We start from the raw sequence: 10,000 nt of genomic DNA on the forward strand, positions 1-10,000 counted from the left end.
CAGAATGAGGACAGAGCCAAGACCTCCCGGTACTACAGCCTGGACCACACACACACACACACACACACACACACACACACACACACACACACACACACACACACACACACACACACACACACACACACACACACACACACACACACACACACACACACACACACACACTCATCATAGGATGCCCTTTCAATGTAAACACATGATGATACGCATATTAACAAAACACACACGTTTAAACATTCTTCAACATTTAACTCCTTCTCCCCGGAATTGTTTCAGTGCCGCGAGGCAGAGAGTGGAGGGCTGTCCACTATCACTGTAAAACCTCTCTCTTCAACAGAAGGGCTGATGGAGAGAGAAAGATAGATGAGAGAGAAGAAGAGCGAGAGGGAGAAAGAGAGAGAGGGAGAAAGAGAAAGAGAGAGAGGAAGAGAGAGAGGGAGAAAGAGAGAGAGGAAGAGAGAGAGGCAGGAAGAGAGAGAGGGAGAAAGAGAGAGAAAGGAAGAGAGAGAGGAAGAGAGAGAGAAAGAGAGAGAGAAAGAGAGAGAGGAAGAGAGAGAGGCAGAAAGAGAGAGAGAGGAAGAGAGAGAGGGAGAAAGAGAGAGAAAGGAAGAGAGAGGAAGAGAGAGAGAAAGAGAGAGAGAAAGAGAGAGAGGGAGAAAGAGAGAGAGGAAGAGAGAGAGGGAGAAAGGGAGAGAGAGGATGAGAGAGAGGGAGAAAGAGAGAGAGGATGAGCAGATAAAGTGCATAAAGTGAAACATTGAACTTTAACTTTCAATTTCTGTCAAAAACCATTGTAAAACTAATCTGGCACCAGCCTGTTTAGCTATCGTTCCACTCCTTGTCATGGCTAACTGGGGGATGAGAACAGCCAGGGGATTCTGACAGAGTTTAGTCCCCACAGCACTACAGACAGGAGGAAGGCAAGGAAGGGCTTTTTTCATAACATGGGATAAAGTAGGTAGATACTGGATAGGTTACATCTGCTGTGGTGGAGTTTATGGGGCTAAATCTTTGGCACATGACACACACACTAAATGTCATTCTCTTTTATCTTGGAGTACAAAGGGTGGAATGTTAGCTAAACAGAAGGTACCCAGGCTACTACAAAACCACTATATAAAGTATCACAGAGTTTTTTACACTGCCAGTAGTGCTGTGAGTGTTACGCTATAAAGGGTCCCCCCAGACTAGACTGTAATATTGTACTGACAGTTTGACATAGTGACAGGTGATTTACAGGGTTACCCTGTGATAGCAGGCTAAGACACGGCCCATCTCATCCTCACGGCAACCGTCCTCAGGGAGGTGCGTTTCAGTGACGACAACCGCTCGTCCCAGCCAGTCCACCGTACCTACAGACAGAGAGGGAGAGAGAGGGTGGGGGAAAAGAGAGAGAGACAAGAGAGCGGTGGAGGGTAATGGCATGAGAGGTTAAGGGAGAGGTATGGATGAAAGGAAAGTACCAGTAAAGGGCTAAACTGATGGAATGATAGAAGTAAACGAGATGGATATAAAAGACAAGTCACCTGACAACATCAGCTTTCCTGATCGGAGACGCTCTTTGGGAATTGGAGGTGTGTTGGGTCATTGTCTTGTTAAGGTGTCATTGTCCAACCTGGAGGTGTGTTGGGTCATTGTCCTGTTAAGGTGTCATTGTCCAACCTGGAGGTGTGTTGGGTCATTGTCCTGTTGAAAAACAAATGATAGTCCCACTAAGCCCAAACCAGATGGAATGGTGTATCGCTGCAGAATGCTGTGGTAGCCATGCTGGTTAAGTGTGCCTTGAATTTTAAATAAATCACTGACAGTGTCACCAGCAAAGCACCCCCACACCATCACACCTCCTCCTCCATGCTTCACGGTGGTAACGGCTCACCTAGGGGTCATGACAAGGACTGTGCAGATGTTTGATGAATTCAAATATTTGATCATGCTTATGTTATATTAATAGAAGGGGAGGGGTTATACGATCCCTCCCTCCTTACATTTATAGGGTCCTAGACTACAGATTAACATTATATATACATTATGATGTTTTAATATTGTCCCACAGTTGTTTTCTAATTATCTCTCTCTGCCTCATTATAAAGAGACTCCTCTGAGAAATGTGTGACTGTGAAGAAGGAGCTCTGCAGGGGAGAGGGGAAGATAAGAGACTAGTCAGACATTCCACAATAAATCAACTTGGGGGATTGGACATTTACTGCTGAGGCCTTAGAAAACACTGAACTATTGTATCTATTGCAAGTTAGTATAGCTGTGTATGCATGGTCTTGGTATGAGGAGTAGCAGGTAATGACGTATGCAGTGACATCACAGGGGGTTGACTACAATCATGATAAAACCAACGTGGACTTTTCCTATAGGGCAGAACTTACTCGGAAACATGCGTTATGTTCCTGAATGTCAACGTCTGTCTAAAATTGCATTAATAAAGGTTTTTGAATGATTTATTTAAAGATATTGTCAAAATAATAATTTCACCAATGAGCCAATGATTGACAAGGACGAAAGGAACGAACCCTAAAAGTGGGAAACACACATGCAGAGATAATCTATTCACCCACACTGCGTCTCACAAAGACACGGCGGTTGGAACCAAAAATCTCCAATTTGGACTCATCAGACCAAAGGACAGATTTCCACCAGTCTAATGTCTATTGCTCGTGTTTCTTGGCCCAAGCAAGTCTCTTCTTATTGTTGGTGTCCTTTAGTTGTGGTTTCTTTGCAGCAATTCGACCATGAAGGCCTGATTCACGCTGTCTCCTGTGAACAGTTGATGTTGAGATGTGTCTGTTACTTGATCTCTGTGTAGCATTTATTTGGGCTGCAATTTCTGAGGCTTGTAACTCTGCTGAACTTATCCTCTGCATCAGAGGTAACTCTGGGTCTTCCTTTCCTGTGGCGGTCCTCATTTGAACCAGTTTCATCATAGCGCTTGATGGTTTTTGCACCTGTACTTGAAGAAACTTTCAAACTTTCAAAGAACAGGACCACGCTGAGATGTTTTGGAACCTCTCCTCCTCTATCTCCCCCTTCACCCACACACTCACTCTCCTCCTCTATCCCCCCCCCCCACACACACACACACTCATTCAGAGTGGTCTCTCTTTTCATTGTCGCTCAGCAGAGCATGAGTCATGACACACTTTCCCACTAACACAGTGAAACGACTGCCCTCTTTCATTCTCTCCCTCACTCGCCTGCACCCAACTCCTCTCTCTCTCTCTCTCTCTCTCTTTCTCCTCATCCGCTCCCTCTCTTCTCCCTTTCTTCAAGTGCACAGGTGTCTCATATGGAAAAAAATAGTGTCATAACTCATGCTGCACTGAGCAACAATGAAAAGAGAGACCACTCTGAATGAGTGTGTGTGTGTGTGTGTGTGTGTGAGTTTGTGTGTGTGTGTGTGTGTGTGTATGTGTGTGTGTGTGTGTGTGTGTGAGTTTGTGTGTGTGTGTGTGTGTGTGTGTGTGTGTGTGTGTGTGTGTATGTGTGTGTGTGTGTGTGTGTGTGTGTGTGTGTGTGTGTGTGTAAGCTGTGTTATTTAGCCTTGCTCATTACCTGTATATAGCCTCGCTATTGTTGTCTTACTGCTGCTGTTTAATTATTTGTTACTTTTATTTCTTAATCTTTTTTTAAGGTATTTTTTATATATATATTTTTTTAACTGCATTGTTGGTTAGAGCTTGTAAGTAAGTATTTCACTGTTGTATTCGGCGCATGTGACACATAAACTTTGATTTGATTTGACACACAAACATGTACAGAAAGGCAAATACACACTGACCACAGGAGGCTTCTAAGGGGAAAACGGCTCATAATAATGGTTGGAACGGAGCGAACGGAAAGGAAACCATGTGGTTGATATACTTGATACCATTCCATTTATTCCGCTCCAGCTATTAACATGAGCCCTTATTAACCATTACCATCAGCCCTTATTAACCATTAACATGAGCCCTTATTAACCATTACCATGAGCCCTTATTAACCATTACCATGAGCTCGTCTTAACCATTACCACAAGCCCTTATTAACCATTACCACAAGCCCTTATTAACCATTACCACAAGCCCTTATTAAACATTACCACGAGCCCTTATTAACCATTACCACGAGCCCTTATTAACAATTACCACAAGCCCTTATTAACCATTACCACAAGCCCTTATTAACCATTACCACGAGCCCTTATTAACCATTACCACAAGCCCTTATTAACCATTACCACAAGCCCTTATTAACCATTACCACGAGCCCTTATTAACCATTACCACGAGCCCTTATTAACCATTACCATGAGCCCTTATTAACCATTACCATGAGCTCGTCTTAACCATTACCATGAGCCCTTATTAACCATTACCACGAGCCCTTATTAACCATTACCACGAACCCTTATTAACCATTACCACAAGCCCTTATTAACCATTACCACGAGCCCTTATTAACCATTACCATGAGCCCATCTTCATTACCACAAGCTTGTCTTAACCATTACCACAAGCCCTTATTAACCATTACCATGAGCCCATCTTAACCATTACCACGAGCTTGTCTTAACCATTACCACGAGTCCATCTTAACCATTACCACGAGTCCGCCTTAACCATTACCACGAGCCAGTCCTAGCCATTACCACGAGTCCGCCTTAACCATTACCATGAGCCCATCTTAACCATTAACACGAGCTTGTCTTAACCATTACCACGAGTCCGTCTTAACCATTACCACGAGCCCTTATTAACCATTACCACGAGCTTGTCTTAACCATTACCACGAGTCCGTCTTAACCATTACCACGAGTCCGCCTAACCATTACCACGAGCCAGTCCTAGCCATTACCACGAGTCCGCCTTAACCATTACCATGAGCCCATCTCAACCATTACCACGAGCTTGTCTTAACCATTACCACGAGTCCGTCTTAACCATTACCACGAGCCCTTATTAACCATTACCATGAGCCCATCTTAACCATTACCACGAGCCAGTCCTAGCCATTACCACGAGCCTATCTTAAGGTGCCACCAACCTCCTGTGAAACAGACATAAACAAATCTCTACACTTAAACATTGTACGCTACTTTTATTACAACTTTATATTTTGGGGATTTGACTATTGATTACTATTGATTACAAGTGATTAATATTAATATTGATATTTGTACTGCACTGAAGGGGGGAGCTCGCAAGTAAACATTTCACTGTACCGTTTATACCTGCCGTATCCTGTGCATGTGATGAATAAACTTTTATTCAATTCGATACATACAGTCTATACATGTTTATCCAGTCTATAAATGTTTATCCAGCCTACAAATGTTTATCCAGTCTACAAATGTTTATCCAGTCTATACGGCAGGTTGCCTAGTGGTTAGAGCATTGGGCCAGTAACCAAAAGGTTGCTGGATCGAATCCCTGAGCTGCTGAGGTAAAGATCTGTCGTTCTGCCTCTGAGCATAGCAGTTAACCCACTGTCCCCCGCACCTCTCTGGTGCAGTCCCCCGCAGCCCCACACCTCTCTGGTGCAGTCCCCCACACCTCTCTGGTGCAGTCCCCTGCACCCCCGCACCTCTCTGGTGCAGTCCCCTGCACCCCCGCACCTCTCTGGTGCAGTCCCCCGCACCCCCGCACCTCTCTGGTTGGGTTAAATGCGGAAGACACATTTCAGCCATCATCATGGAGTGCTTTGCGAGGCTAGTTAAGGATTATTTCACTGCCACCCTAGACCCATTTCAGTTTCAGGCATTGACATGACAAAATGGCACACTTTAGAGTAGCCTTTTTTTGTACCCAGCGCAAGGTGCACCAGTGTTTATTTATTTATTTTTTCCTTCATTTAACTAGGCAAGTCAGTTAAGCAGTTCTTATTTTCAATGACGGCCTTGGAACAGTGGGTTAACTACCTAGTTCAGGGGCAGAACGACAAATGTTTACCTTGTCAGCTCGGGGATTCAATCTAGCAACTTTTCGGTTACAAGTCTAACACTCTAACCACTAGGCTAGCTGCCGCCCCAACAGGTCCACAGATGACGCAATCGCCATCACACTGCACACTGCCCTGTCCCATCTGGACAAAAATAATACCTATGTAAGAATGCTGTTCATTGATTAGAGCTCAGCATTCAACACCATAGTACCCTCCAAGCTCATCATCAAGCTGGAGGCCCTGGGTCTCAACCCCTCCCGGTGCAACTGGGTCCTGGAGTTTCTGACGGGCCGCCCCCAGGTGGTGAAGGTAGGAAACAACATCTCCACTTCGATGATCCTCAACACTGGAGCCCCACAAGTGTGTGTGCTCTCAGTCCTCTCCTGTACTCCCTGTTCACCCACGACTGCGTGGCCACGCACACCTCCAACTCAATCATCAAGTTTGCAGATGACACAACAGTAGTGGGCTTGATCACCAACAACGACGAGACAGCTTACAGGGAGGAGGTGAGGGCACTCGGAGTGTGGTGTCAGGAAAACAAGCTCTCAGTCAACAAAACAAAGGAGATAATCGTGGACTTCAAGAAACAACAGAGGGAGCACCCCCTATCCACATCGAAGGGACAGCAGTTGAGAAGCTGGAACGTTTTATGTTCCTGGGCGTACACATCACAGACAAACTGAAATGTTCCACCCACACAGACAGTGTGGTGAAGAAGGCACAATAGCGCCTATTCAACCTCAGGAGGCTGAAGAAATGTGGCTTGTCACTGAAAATCCTGACAAACTTTTACAGATGCACAATCGAGAGCATCCTGTCGGACTGCACCGCCCTCAACCGCAAGGCTACTGCTATGTCTGTGTCTGTCTCTGTGTCTGTATGTTAAACAGACGGCTTGTCCCGCTTACTCACACACACACACTGCCTGTTGCATGGTCTGGGGAGTTTAAAACAATTCCTGGAGTTCCAGTGGACGCTGAATGTGTCCCAAATGGCATTTGGGACGCATCCTATGCATCCTATGGCTACCTCCCACTCACACACTCACTCAGTATTGCTCCCTCTCAGCCACCAATAGTATGAAAATGTATGCACACACACACAAACACACACACACACCATGTAGGTCTGCCAAAGAGGTTGAGGGTGACACAGAAGAGAGCACACAACAACACAGTGTTTATTTTTCTACAGGACTGTTTTTTCTTCCTATCCATGTTTTCTCTCCATACTCTCTTTACCTCTCTCCTTTCATAATGTCCCCTCTTTTCTCCATACTCTGTTTTACCTCTCTCCTTTCATAATGTCCCCTCTTTTCTCCATACTCTCTTTACCTCTCTCCTTTCATAATGTCCCCTATTTTCTCCATACTCTGTTTACCTCTCTCCTTTCATAATGTCCCCTATTTTCTCCATACTCTCTTTACCTCTCTCCTTTCATAATGTCCCCTATTTTCTCCATACTCTCTTTACCTCTCTCCTTTCATAATGTCCCCTCTTTTCTCCATACTCTGTTTTACCTCTCTCCTTTCATAATGTCCCCTCTTTTCTCCATACTCTCTTTACCTCTCTCCTTTCATAATGTCCCCTCTTTTCTCCATACTCTGTTTTACCTCTCTCCTTTCATAATGTCCCCTCTTTTCTCCATACTCTCTTTACCTCTCTCCTTTCATAATGTCCCCTCTTTTCTCCATACTCTGTTTTACCTCTCTCCTTTCATAATGTCCCCTCTTTTCTCCATACTCTCTTTACCTCTCTCCTTTCATAATGTCCCCTCTTTTCTCCATACTCTGTTTTACCTCTCTCCTTTCATAATGTCCCCCCTTTTCTCCATACTCTGTTTACCTCTCTCCTTTCATAATGTCCCCTCTTTTCTCCATACTCTCTTTACCTCTCTCCTTTCATAATGTCCCCTCTTTTCTCCATACTCTGTTTTACCTCTCTCCTTTCATAATGTCCCCTCTTTTCTCCATACTCTCTTTACCTCTCTCCTTTCATAATGTCCCCTATTATCTCCATACTCTCTTTACCTCTCTCCTTTCATAATGTCCCCTATTTTCTCCATACTCTGTTTTACCTCTCTCCTTTCATAATGTCCCCTATTTTCTCCATACTCTCTTTACCTTTCTTCTTTCATAATGTCCCTTATTTTCTCCATACTCTGTTTTACCTCTCTCCTTTCATAATGTCCCCTCTTTTCTCCATACTCTGTTTACCTCTCTCCTTTCATAATGTCCCCTCTTTTCTCCATACTCTGTTTACCTCTCTCCTTTCATAATGTCCCCTCTTTTCTCCATACTCTCTTTACCTCTCTCCTTTCATAATGTCCCCTCTTTTCTCCATACTCTCTTTACCTCTCTCCTTTCATAATGTCCCCTCTTTTCTCCATACTCTCTGTTTACCTCTCTCCTTTCATAATGTCCCCTATTTTCTCCATACTCTGTTTTACCTCTCTCCTTTCATAATGTCCCCTCTTTTCTCCATACTCTCTTTACCTCTCTCCTTTCATAATGTCCCCTCTTTTTTCCATACTCTCTTTACCTCTCTCCTTTCATAATGTCCCCTATTTTCTCCATACTCTCTTTACCTCTCTCCTTTCATAATGTCCCCTCTTTTCTCCATACTCTGTTTACCTCTCTCCTTTCATAATGTCCCCTCTTTTCTCCATTTCTCTGTTTACCTCTCTCCTTTCATAATGTCCCCTCTTTTCTCCATACTCTCTTTACCTCTCTCCTTTCATAATGTCCCCTCTTTTCTCCATACTCTCTTTACCTCTCTCCTTTCATAATGTCCCCTCTTTTCTCCATACTCTCTGTTTACCTCTCTCCTTTCATAATGTCCCCTCTTTTCTCCATACTCTCTTTACCTCTCTCCTTTCATAATGTCCCCTCTTTTCTCCATACTCTCTTTTACATCTCTCCTTTCATAATGTCCCCTCTTTTCTCCATACTCTCTTTTACCTCTCTCCTACTTTCTTTCTCAAAGTCATCTGACAATAATTATAGTGAGATCCCCCCCCCCCCCCCTCACAGAAAAAAAAGCATATTATGCAGAGGTTGAAAACATGTAGAGATTTTAGTTTAAAAAAAGACAAAGAAATAAAGGCACAAAGAAAGAAAGGAGGGGTGGTTAAATTTGTGTCTGGAAAAAGAAAAGGATGGCTGGGGAGAGAGGGGGTTTCTGGGAGATAAAGAAAAGAGTGGAAAGGGGGACCGTAGAGGGAGGGAGGGAAAGAAAAACAAACTATGAAAGAATATGTCTGAACATACAGAAAAGGTTGGAAGTGGAGAGGACTAACAGTCCAATGAGAATCAGAGAGACAGAGAGGAAGAGAGAGGGTGAAGGAAGGTGAGATGAGAGGCAGAAAAAAAGACAGAGGGAGACTGAACGCAAGAGAACTGCGATACAATGCACGCACAAACTGTGTTACATAAAATGACAGTTGCACCACAGGATTTCTCATCTCTCAAACTAGTGTAACTAAGAGGTCAGCAGATGTCGTCTGGGGTCAGTAGCATGGATGATTCCGCTGATCTTAGGACAGGAGGTATTAAGAAACAAAAACAACTCCAAATCCACTCTTAAAGCTGCAGAACCGAGTGATTTTCTGAGAAGAGGTGGTTTAATCCTTGATGATTGTAACTAGAGTTCATGGATCACCGGTAATGTGGCCTTGATGACTGGCTATAGGGTCTGGAAAGATTTACTGACTGACTGATCTTGGATGATCTAGATTGATTACAAGTCAACGTTAGCCTGGTCCCAGATGGGTTTGTGCTATTATGCATGACAGCACAAACAGATCTGGGACCAGTTTTAATCATCTCCCCTCTCTAGCAAGAAGCAGGTCACTAAGATATAATCAATGTCTAAGGTATGCTCTAAGCAGAGATACATAGTGTAGGACCATAGACATATTATCAAGGGTACAGTATCTACCTACTGCTGACTACTCTGAGATTTTTACCCTTTGAATAAATGTAAAATACCAATCCAAATACTACCAGTCCCAGTCAAAATACCAATCCAAATACTACCAGTCCCAGTCAAAATACCAATCCAAA

At 43.9% G+C, this 10,000-nt stretch overlaps 1 protein-coding gene across 1 annotated transcript in view; it reads right to left on the bottom strand.

Annotated features, from left to right (window-relative positions):
• Nucleotides 1-10,000, bottom strand: part of LOC110531538 (zinc finger protein 219) — a 61,421-nt gene that overhangs the window by 48,284 nt on the left and 3,137 nt on the right. Inside the window, exons 2-3 of the mRNA XM_090183551.1 lie at nt 1,530-1,689; nt 1,249-1,355 (exon numbers count right to left, since the gene is read on the bottom strand). The gene's annotated coding sequence lies outside the window, so the exon portion shown is untranslated. The remainder of the gene's footprint in view (nt 1-1,248; nt 1,356-1,529; nt 1,690-10,000) is intronic.

The sequence above is a fragment of the Oncorhynchus mykiss genome, chromosome 9, assembly GCF_057628025.1.
Source record: "Oncorhynchus mykiss isolate SJ-2025 chromosome 9, ASM5762802v1, whole genome shotgun sequence".
Classification (NCBI taxonomy): domain Eukaryota; kingdom Metazoa; phylum Chordata; class Actinopteri; order Salmoniformes; family Salmonidae; genus Oncorhynchus; species Oncorhynchus mykiss.